The sequence below is a fragment of the Schistocerca americana genome, chromosome 7 (genome assembly GCF_021461395.2).
Source record: "Schistocerca americana isolate TAMUIC-IGC-003095 chromosome 7, iqSchAmer2.1, whole genome shotgun sequence".
Taxonomy (NCBI): Eukaryota; Metazoa; Arthropoda; class Insecta; order Orthoptera; family Acrididae; genus Schistocerca; species Schistocerca americana.
In genome coordinates this window covers 597,978,864-597,988,911 of record NC_060125.1, presented here as the reverse complement: position 1 = coordinate 597,988,911, position 10,048 = coordinate 597,978,864, and the positions used below count along the sequence as shown (strand labels likewise).

The window sequence follows — 10,048 nt, the reverse complement described above, 5'->3', positions numbered from 1 at the left end:
CCAACTGCCTAAATGCTCTTGGCCTAACTCATAGCCAAAAGAACTCAAATCAACAAAAGTGCTCGCGCGACAGAAATATCCAAATCTGATTAATGACCATACGCTGGGATGCTCACCATATCGTCTAGTCTGTAACATGATTGGCAAATTAACTGACGATTTTCATTCGGATTTGCCTTAGGACCAGAAAAAAATATAGCCACCATCCTATAGCAAGAACTAAAGAAATGTTTTTTTGCCTTCTATGATGTTGTTCGTTACACAAATCAAAAGCAATGTTTACATTATAAATTCGTTTTAAAAAGAATTCACCAAATTTTCTCATTTAGGAAAACTCCACACATGAAGCCATAGATGAAGATTAATGTACAAAAACAAATGAACACAAGCAATAATTTCAGGAATTTTTTTTTCAAAATTGTGAACAATAGTGTATCAGAAAAAAACGTGCAAATAACGCAAAAGGTGCGGGACATAAGACAAGCGACTTCCTGGGAAGGCAGATATGGAGGCTCTTCATTAACTGACAAACAAGATTTTAAAAGGAGTGTTCTCTACATCTACATCTACATCTACATCCATACTCCGCAAGCCACCTGTAGGTGTGTGGTGGAGGGTACTTTGAGTACATCTATCGGTTCTCCCTTCTATTCCAGTCTCGTATTGTTCGTGGAAAGAAAGATTGTCGGTATGCCTCTGTGTGGGATATACTCTCTCTCTGACTTTATCCTCATGGTCTCTTCGCGACATACACGTATGAGGGAGCAATATAGTGCTTGGCTCCTCGGTGAAGGTATGTTCTCGAAACTTCAACAAAAGCCCGTGCCGAGCTACTGAGAGTGTCTCCTGCAAAGTCTTCCACTGGGGTTTATCTATCATCTCCGTAACGCTTTCGCGATTACTAAATCATCCTGTAACGAAGCGCGCTGCTCTCCGTTGGATCTTCTCTATCTCTTCTATCAACTCTATCTGGTACGGATCCCACACTGGTGAGCAGTATTCAAGCAGTGGGCGAACAAGTGTACTGTAACCTACTTCCTTTGTTTCCGAATTGCATTTCCTTAGGATTCTTCCAATGAATCTCAGTCTGGCAACTGCTTTACCGACGATCAACATTATATGATCATTCCATTGTAAATCACTCCTAATGCCTACTCCCAGATAATTTATGGAATTAACTGCTTCCAGTTGCTGACCTGCTATTTTGTAGGTACATGATAAAGGATCTTTCTTTCTATGTATTCGCAGCACATTACACTTGCCTACATTGAGCTTCAGTTGCCATTCCCTGCACCATCCGTCAATTCTCTGCAGATCCTCCTGCATTTCGGTAGAATTTTCCATTGTTACAACCTCTCGATATACCACAGCATCATCCGCAAAAAGCCTCAGTGAACTTACGATGTCATCCACTAGGTCATTTATGTATATTGTGAATAGCAACGGTCCTACGACACTCCCCTGCGGCACACCTGAAATCACTCTTACTTCGGAAGACTTCTCTCCATTGAGAATGACATGCTGCGTTCTGTTATCTAGGAACTCTTCAATCCAATCACACAATTTCTTCACCACTGAACTGCACAAACTCAATGTACTCTTTGATAAAGCCATTGCAGTCGTAACAGCCACTCTGAATACTTTTAAAAACCATTTTTATCGACTTTCACTATGGATGCATACTAAACTAGAGTCCAACAAAACATGTAAAACAGACAGTGATAGCTTAATCTATCACATTACAATTCCAGATTTCCATGAGGATATCAGGAATGATGTCCATACAAGATTCAATACTTCGGGTTTCCTTGGAAATAATAGGTATGATATTCTGCTGGTGAATAAGAAAGGGGTTAGGTGAATGAAGAATGAATTATGGTGTACTTATTAAGAAATTGTCGATGTGTTCGCAAAAATGTACGTTATCAAGATAGAGTCTGGATGCGTAATGCACAGAGTAAAGGTAATAAAACAAACATCGGTCAATAGATTAACCATTGCTGATTACAGATGATATCTATTGGAATCAGAAGTAAAAACAACTGTGCAGCATGTAATTAGTGATCCATTGTTACAGCTGAGACCTTGAAAAACGCTGTACAATTTAAACTTTGATTATCTGCTGTTGTAACTATGGTGCATAAATAGATAATTTTGAAATGCAGCTTTGTGTGTGAATAAATATAATTGCTGAAATGTAAAGAACCATTGAATGTAAATACATTGTGTGTAAAAACGTTTCATGCAAAAACAATGTAAAAATATTTTATAATAATTTTTGTATCTAGAGTATTTTTCTTCCTTCTGTAACACATTCTTTATGCTTCATGCAACTTAACATTAGCAAATTGATAAGTGCCATGTCTCTGGGCCGTGTGTTGTCAGACGCATGAGAGGTGAGGAGAAATCTCACACACTGGCCTCTGCAAGTTCTGTCTCTCCCCGTAAGCTGTGGCACTGATGCCCATAAAATGTTCCTCAGATGTGTGTGTGTGTGTGTGTGTGTGTGTGTGTGTACGCAATTAAGAGGCAAATGTCTGAACATAACATTAGTTCACACAAATAGACTGCCTGCCTCATTTTAATACCACACTGATTAAATACAGAGGAATATGCGATTATGCAACTCAAAGGCATATATCTTACATCATTATCTGTAAATATCTTTGACCTTGGCGCCTATTCAAGAAAAGCTTACGTAATTTTTTATTGCATATCTTCAAACTAGGCAACATTTAAATGCCACACAGATTGTCTGGAGAGAGGGAGGAGGACTGGGTGGTTACAAAACATAACTAGGCTTGTTTCGCCATCTTGGATTCGTAAATCTTATGCCTTCTGTGTTTTTTTAAATTTCCTGCCACTACCATATTGCACTTTTAAATTTTCCGTAACTGCTATTTTCCATCGTTTAAATTTCCGGTATTCCGCCACCTTGGATCTTTCGACCTTCCCGCCACCAACAGCGACTGCAGTTTCACAACAGTGGCGCCGACTAACGGCATAAACCTGAACTGTGGATCTAAGTCCTCATTGATATGCTACTGATTTAAACACGAAAGATCCCACAAAACATTTGAAATAATGATACAGGTCATCTAGTTCGCAGCTTTTGCCGGAGGACTGCAACTGTCACACTGCAGTCTGCATCCCACGACCCTGTTACTCCTTACAAAGCATTAGTTGGATGGGGCATTCAAAGTCCGCAGTTCCTGACGCCACATTATCTGTTGACAGGATTCTCGTGTCTTACATTGGCCAGTGGCCAGAGGACAATCAATCACACAGGCTAGATAAGATTAGCCAAGAAGAACCAAACCAATTACAGAATAACCTGAACATTCACCCTACTGCAAATCCAAGTATTTTCTAAAACAATATCTCAACCTCAAATACGTACCCCAATTCAGTACCTGTAACCAGTCCAACTCCTACAGAATCTTAAGTGACTGTACCCCTCCCTCACATCGACCCACTACTTCATCGAAGCATCTCCCTATGTTCGACTCATATCACAGAAAATGTAATCCATTTTGTTCTGCAAGATCATAATAGTTCTACATCACATTTATTGTCTTAATTCCACCGTCATATACTCCCATAACAATTTCCGTTCACTTCCTACCACTATAAATCCTTGTTTGGTTCCATTTCCACTCTCAGCCTCTCCATGCGCACTGCATCCAATACCCACCCTGAGCACTGTCCGACCCTGTTTCATTACCCAAATATTCGCAGTTCTCACCTGATACTTTCTCGAACCCACAACCTTTCAATATCAGCTCCTAGCCTCTATCCCACTTCTACTTACCTCCTTATGATCTCAAATCCCACCTCCCCATGTTTACTCCGAACTGGTGATCAAGCATCCGAACATCAACCTCCAGCTGATGCTGCGTGCAAAAGGTTGTGTGGTGCAAGAACCTAAGTTGATAATTAACATGAGCCACTAAAATGTAAAAGTCCAGTCTGTAGAGCAAGTCTGTGACTGGAGTATTGGCCTTTCTGCAGGGAGAGTACAGCCTTTCTTTGCTGTGGCACAAAGAGGAGGTAGATGGTGGGACTACAGCCCTGGCCGCTTTTTATCCATGAGAAAGATCCCCTGAACTCATTAGATACCAGGCTAAGTACACCTGCGACCGTCCTGTGGACGGACTGGACCGATGGGAAAACCCCTGCTTCTATACGGGATTCAAGCGGGAAGCTCCAGGGCTGGAGTCCAACGCTCTACCCACTATACGACCACTGCCACAAATGTAATGTATGTAAATAGGTACAAAGACAAATTGTTATTTGATAGCACCACTTATGACGAATAACTGGACTGAGTACTAATTGTGAAATATTTTGGAATATTTGTCTGGAACAACTTAAAATGTAACGTCCACCTAAACTTAATAGCAGGAAGAATAATATAAGCATGAGATTCATTGGAACAATGCTAAGGAAATGCACACTAATCGCCAATTTAACTGTTTGGTAGGGAGAGACCTCCTGCTGCACCATGGAATGGAAGAGTTTGGTATGTCACAAAGTAATGTTTTCTCACTCAATTGTTTGCTAATCCTTTATGTATCACTCACTTGCTGAAGCAAGGTTACTTAAAATAGTCAGCTTCTTGCTTAGCTTTACCGTATGTTATACTTTACTGTCTCTTATATTGGAAGCTTACCCATTTATACACTGAAGAGCCAAAGAAACTGTCCTAATACCGTGTAGGACCCCCGAGAGCACGCAGAAGTGCCGCAACATGGCATGGCATGGACTCGACTGATGTCTGAAGTAGTGCTGAAGGGCACTGACACCATGAACAGTGCAGTGCTATCCATTAATCCTTAAGAGTACGAGAGGATGGACATCTCTTCTCAACGGCACGTTGCAATTCATCCCAGATATGCTCAATAATGTTCATGTCTGGGGAGTTTGGCGGCCAGTGGAAGTATTTAAAATCAGAAGAATGTTCCTGAAGCCACTCTGTAGCAATTTTGGACGTGTGAAGTGCCACATTGTCCTGCTGGAATTGCCCAAGTCCATAGGAATACACAATGCACATGAATGGATGCAGATGATCAGACAGGATGCTTATGTACTTATCACCTGTCAAAGTCGTATCTAGACGTATCAGAGATCCTATGTTACTCCAGTTGCACACAACCCACACCATTACAGAACCTCCACCAGCTTGAGCAGTCTCCTGCTGACATGCAGAGTCCAAGGATTCACGAGGCTCCGAAAGCCCATATCGATGATGTTTCGTTGAGTGCTTCGCACGCTGACACATGTTGATGGCCCAGCATTGAAATCTGCAGCAATTTGCGGAAGAGTTGCGCTTCTGTCACGTTGAACGATTCTTTTCAGTCGTCGTTGGTCGTGGTCTTGCAGGATCTTTTTCGGGCCGCAGCGATGTCGGAGATTTGTTGTTTTACCGGATTCCTGATATTCACGGTACACTCGTGAAATGGTCATACGGGAAAATCCCCACTTCATCGATACCTCGGAGATGCTGTGTCCCATCGCTCGTGCGCCGACTATAACACCATGCAGCGATGTCGGAGATTTGATGTCTTACCGGATTCCTGATATTCACGGTACACTCGTGAAATGGTCATACGGGAAAATCCCCAATTCATCGCTACCTCGGAGATGCTGTGTCCCATCGCTCGTGCGCCGACTATAACACCACGCAGCGATGTCGGAGATTTGATGTCTTACCGGATTCCTGATATTCACGGTACACTCGTGAAATGGACATACGGGAAAATCGCCAATTCATCGCTGCCTCGAAGATGCTGTGTCCCATCGCTCGTGCGCCGACTATAACACCACGTTCAAAATCTTGATAATCTGCCATTGTAGTAGCAATGACCGACCTAACAACTGCACCGGACACTTGCTGTCTTATATAAGCGTTGCCAACCGCAGATCCGTATTCTGCTTGTTTACATATCTCTATATCTGAATACGCATGCCTATACCAGTTTCTTTGGCGCTTCAATGTATGTTACCTGTCAGTAAGTACCACTACCCTGATAAATTGCGTAAGTGAGAGTCTTATTACCGACTCTGGATAATGAGCCTATAACGGCCCTAACGACCATTACACACTCATTTTGATATATTGTGGACAGTGTGCGATCAACTAAATATTCTCAGGGGTATTGTCAGTTTTCCAGACTTTGGAGCAGCTACTTTTCCCTCAATCTGTAACATATCATTCCTGAATGTGCCAGGAAACTTGTCGTTTCGGCTTTTGTCGACGCCAGAGCTCTTTTCCAGTATCTGGTGGATGAAGGACTTTGTCCAGCATGGGGATGAATGGGTCAGACTGTCTGTAATCGTTCCATAGTGGTGGTGGTTGCTGCCTAAGAGGCTGGATTAAGGACTTGTACGAAATTCTTCGTCCGAATACCGTTTTTGTAATGTTACGAAAAGTTGTAATTAAAATTACATCTTAAATAAGTGGGTGATACCTTGCTTTTGAAAAAGTTGTTGTTGTTGTTCTGGTCTTCAGTCCTGAGACAGATTTGATGCAGCTCTCCATGCTGCCCTATCCTGTGCAAGTTTCTTCATCTCCCAGTACCTACTGCAACCTACATCCTTCTAAATCTGCTTAGTGTGTTCATCTCTTGGTCTCCCTCTACGATTTTTACCCTCTACGCTGCCCTCCAACGCTAAATTTGTGATCCCTTGATGCCTCAGAACATGTCCTACCAACCGGTCCCTTCTTTTCGTCAAGTTGTGCCACAAACTCCTCTTCTCCCCAATTCTATTCAATACCTCCTCATTAGTTATGTGATCTACCCATCTAATCTTCGGCATTCTTCTGTAGCACCACATTTAGAAAGCTTCTATTCTCTTTCTGTCTACACTGTTTATTGTCCACGTTTCACTTCCATACATGGCTACACTCCATACAAATACTTTCAGAAACGACTTCCTGACACTTAAATCTATACTCGATGTTAAAAAATTTCTCTTCTTCAGAAACGCTTTCCTTGCCATTGCCAGTCTACATTTTATATCCTCTCTACTTCGGCCATTATCAGTTATTTTGCTCCCCAAATAGCAAAACTAATTTACTACTTTAAGTGTCTCATTTCCTAATCTAATTCCCACAGCATCACCCGAGTTAATTAGACTACATTCCATTATCCTCGTTTTGCTTTTGTTGATGTTCATCTTATATCCTTCTTTCAAGATACTGTCCATTCCGTTCAACTGCTCTTCCAAGTCCTTTGCTGTCTCTGACAGAATTACAATGTCATCGGCGAACGTCAAAGTTTTCATTTCTTCTTTTGTTTCCTTTACTGCTTGCTCAATATACAGATTGAATAACATTGGGGAGAGGCTACAACCCTGTCTCACTCCCTTCCCAACCACTGCTTCCCTTTCATGCCTCTCGACTCTTATAATTGCCATCTGGTTTCTGTACAAATTGTAAATAGCCCCTGCCACCTTTAGAATTTGAAAGATAGTATTCCAATCAACATTGTCAAAAGCTTTCTCTAAGTCTACAAATGCTAGAAACGTAGGTTTGTGTTTCCTTAATCTTTCTTCTAAGATAAGTCGTAGGATCAGTACTGCCTCACGTGTTCCAATATTTCTACGGAGTCCAAACTGATCTTCCCCGAGGTCGGCTTCTACTAGTTTTCCCATTCGTCTGTAAAGAATTCATGTTAGTATTTTGCAGCTGTGACTTATTAAACTGATAGTTCGGTAATTTTCACATCTGTCAACACCTGTTTTCTTTGGGATTGGAATTAATATATTCTTCTTGAAGTGTGAAAAAGTAGTTAGAATGATAGTTAAATCTGAGTCATACTTTACAAAACATTAATACATTTAAGTTAGAGATTTGGCGCATTGGCTCCAGTTGTGGCAGTGAACCACATTATCCGACTACTAAACTAGTGCAATTTCTCGCAGAATTGGTACCCATCATACCACCTGTTGTCTGCACCTCACTCCACTTCTTAAGTCACACATCGGCTAATGGAGTCCCAACCAATGTATGAAGTGAAGGTTAGGGTAGCATATCATGGCTACAAAACCCAAAAACGCTACACTGGGTGAAGTTGTTTTGCTGAAAACACGTTCATCTACCTGAAAGGAAAGCTGCAGATTAGTGGGGCCTTCGTCTTCCTTTTCTGAATTGCGGAGTATGGGTCTGCCCTGTTCACGTAGCACTGATGAACGGCGGTGTTGATACACTGGTCTCCAAAATTAAAGCAAGAATCAGAAACGTTGTAAGGCTGCTTTTATTATGCCACAAAACGATATAAACAGGCGATAGTAAAGTAGAAACAATGTAAAGAATGCAGAGTGTAAGCAACTACAACATGCATAACGGTAGACAAAAATCTTCATTTTTTCCTACTTAAGAAATCTGTACACACATTTCGACAACTGGTTAATTTGCTCAGTAAAGGGTGTGACCACCCCTGGCAACAACACAGACATGACAACGACGGGGCATGCTGTAAATAACGTCATAAATCTCATGTTGAGGCAATAACGCCCATTCTTCTTGGAGAGCTGCTCGCAAGCCTTGGAGAGTGGTTGGTGGATGCTGACGTGATGGAACCCGTCTCCCTAGTGCATCCCAGACATGCTCTATAGGGTTCAAATCGGGAGAGCCAGCAGGCCACGACATGCAAGGAATATCTTGCGTTTCCAAGAAAACGTCAACCATCCATGCTCTATGAGGTCGATCATTATCGTCCATCAGTACGCAGTCTGGGCCAACACTGCCTCGCAACAAATGCACATCAGGTCCCAAGATCTCATCACGACACTTGACAGCAGTTAAACTTTGTCGATTTACACGTAGAGTTTCATGAAGAGGTGATCTACTGTTCAACATAACTCCTGCCCACACCATTTGGAATCCTCCTCGTTGTCTCTTTTAATAATTTTTGGGACCCCTGTCCACTCCAGATGCGAACCCGTCGAGAATCACTCTCCAGACCAAATCCGTACTCATCCGTAGAAAGTTAATTGGCCCATTGTTCGGCCGTCGAGGTGTCATGTCGATTACTCCAGTCTAGACGTTCCCTTCTGTGAAGAAGCGTCAGACCCTCCACGACATACGGCATGTCTCCGACAGCAAAGGCCACTCTTCCGAAGCCTTCTGTACACCGTTTGCCTCGATACGACAAGTCCAGTGGATGCTGCGAGGTGAGATGCCAGTTGCCCTGCAGCACTAAGCCGGTACTATCACACCATTACAGCCAAATAACGGTCCTCTCTCTGCTGTCACATATAATCGGCCCTGCCCTGGTCTTCAGGGAACAGTTTCGGTATCTATAAACTGTCGCACATCCCAGATACAAGAGAGTGATTCACATTAAGCCATTGCGCCACATCAGTTTGCGGCTGTCCTCCTTCCATTATTCCTAAGGCCGTCCACCCCAGAGTCTGGTAGACGTCTATTCTCTGCCTTACTGCAGCACATGTTACTGTATATACAGCGACTGTGGATGTAGAATTGCACTTCAAACACGACCCCGTTTGATAGGTGTCCCGAGTCATCGCTGGCGTGGTTGTTCGTTGACCGAGATGCCATCTTCCATGTAGAACAGGATCGTATGGAGATCCGTAGACAGTTTGTATGATTATATCGTTAATCAGCCAACGGCCTTGCCGCAGTGGTAACACCGGTTCCCGTCAGATCACCGAAGTTAAGCGCTGTTGGGCTGGGCTAGCACTTGGATGGATGACCATCCGGTCTGCCGAGCGCTGTTGGCAAGCGGGCTGCACTCAGCCCTTGTGAGGCAAACTGTGGAGCTACTTGATTGAGAAATATCGACTCCGGTCTCGGAAACTGACATACGGCCGGGAGAGCGGTGTGCTGTCAATATGCCTCTCCATATCCGCATACAGTGACGCCTGTGGTTGAGGATGACACGGCGGCCGGTCGGTACCTTTGTGCCTTCATGGCCTATTCGGGAGCAGTTTTTTTTTTTTATATCGTTAATCAGGCACAGGACGGGGAAGCAGCAGTTTGTTACTTTAATTTTGGACACCAGTTTATAAACGAGCAAAGGTC

General features: G+C 42.9%; 1 pseudogene; it reads left to right on the top strand.

Annotated features, from left to right (window-relative positions):
• The first annotated feature begins 9,629 nt into the window (after window positions 1-9,629).
• On the top strand, window positions 9,630-9,747 carry LOC124623330 (annotated as a pseudogene).
• The last annotated feature ends 301 nt before the right edge of the window (window positions 9,748-10,048 follow it).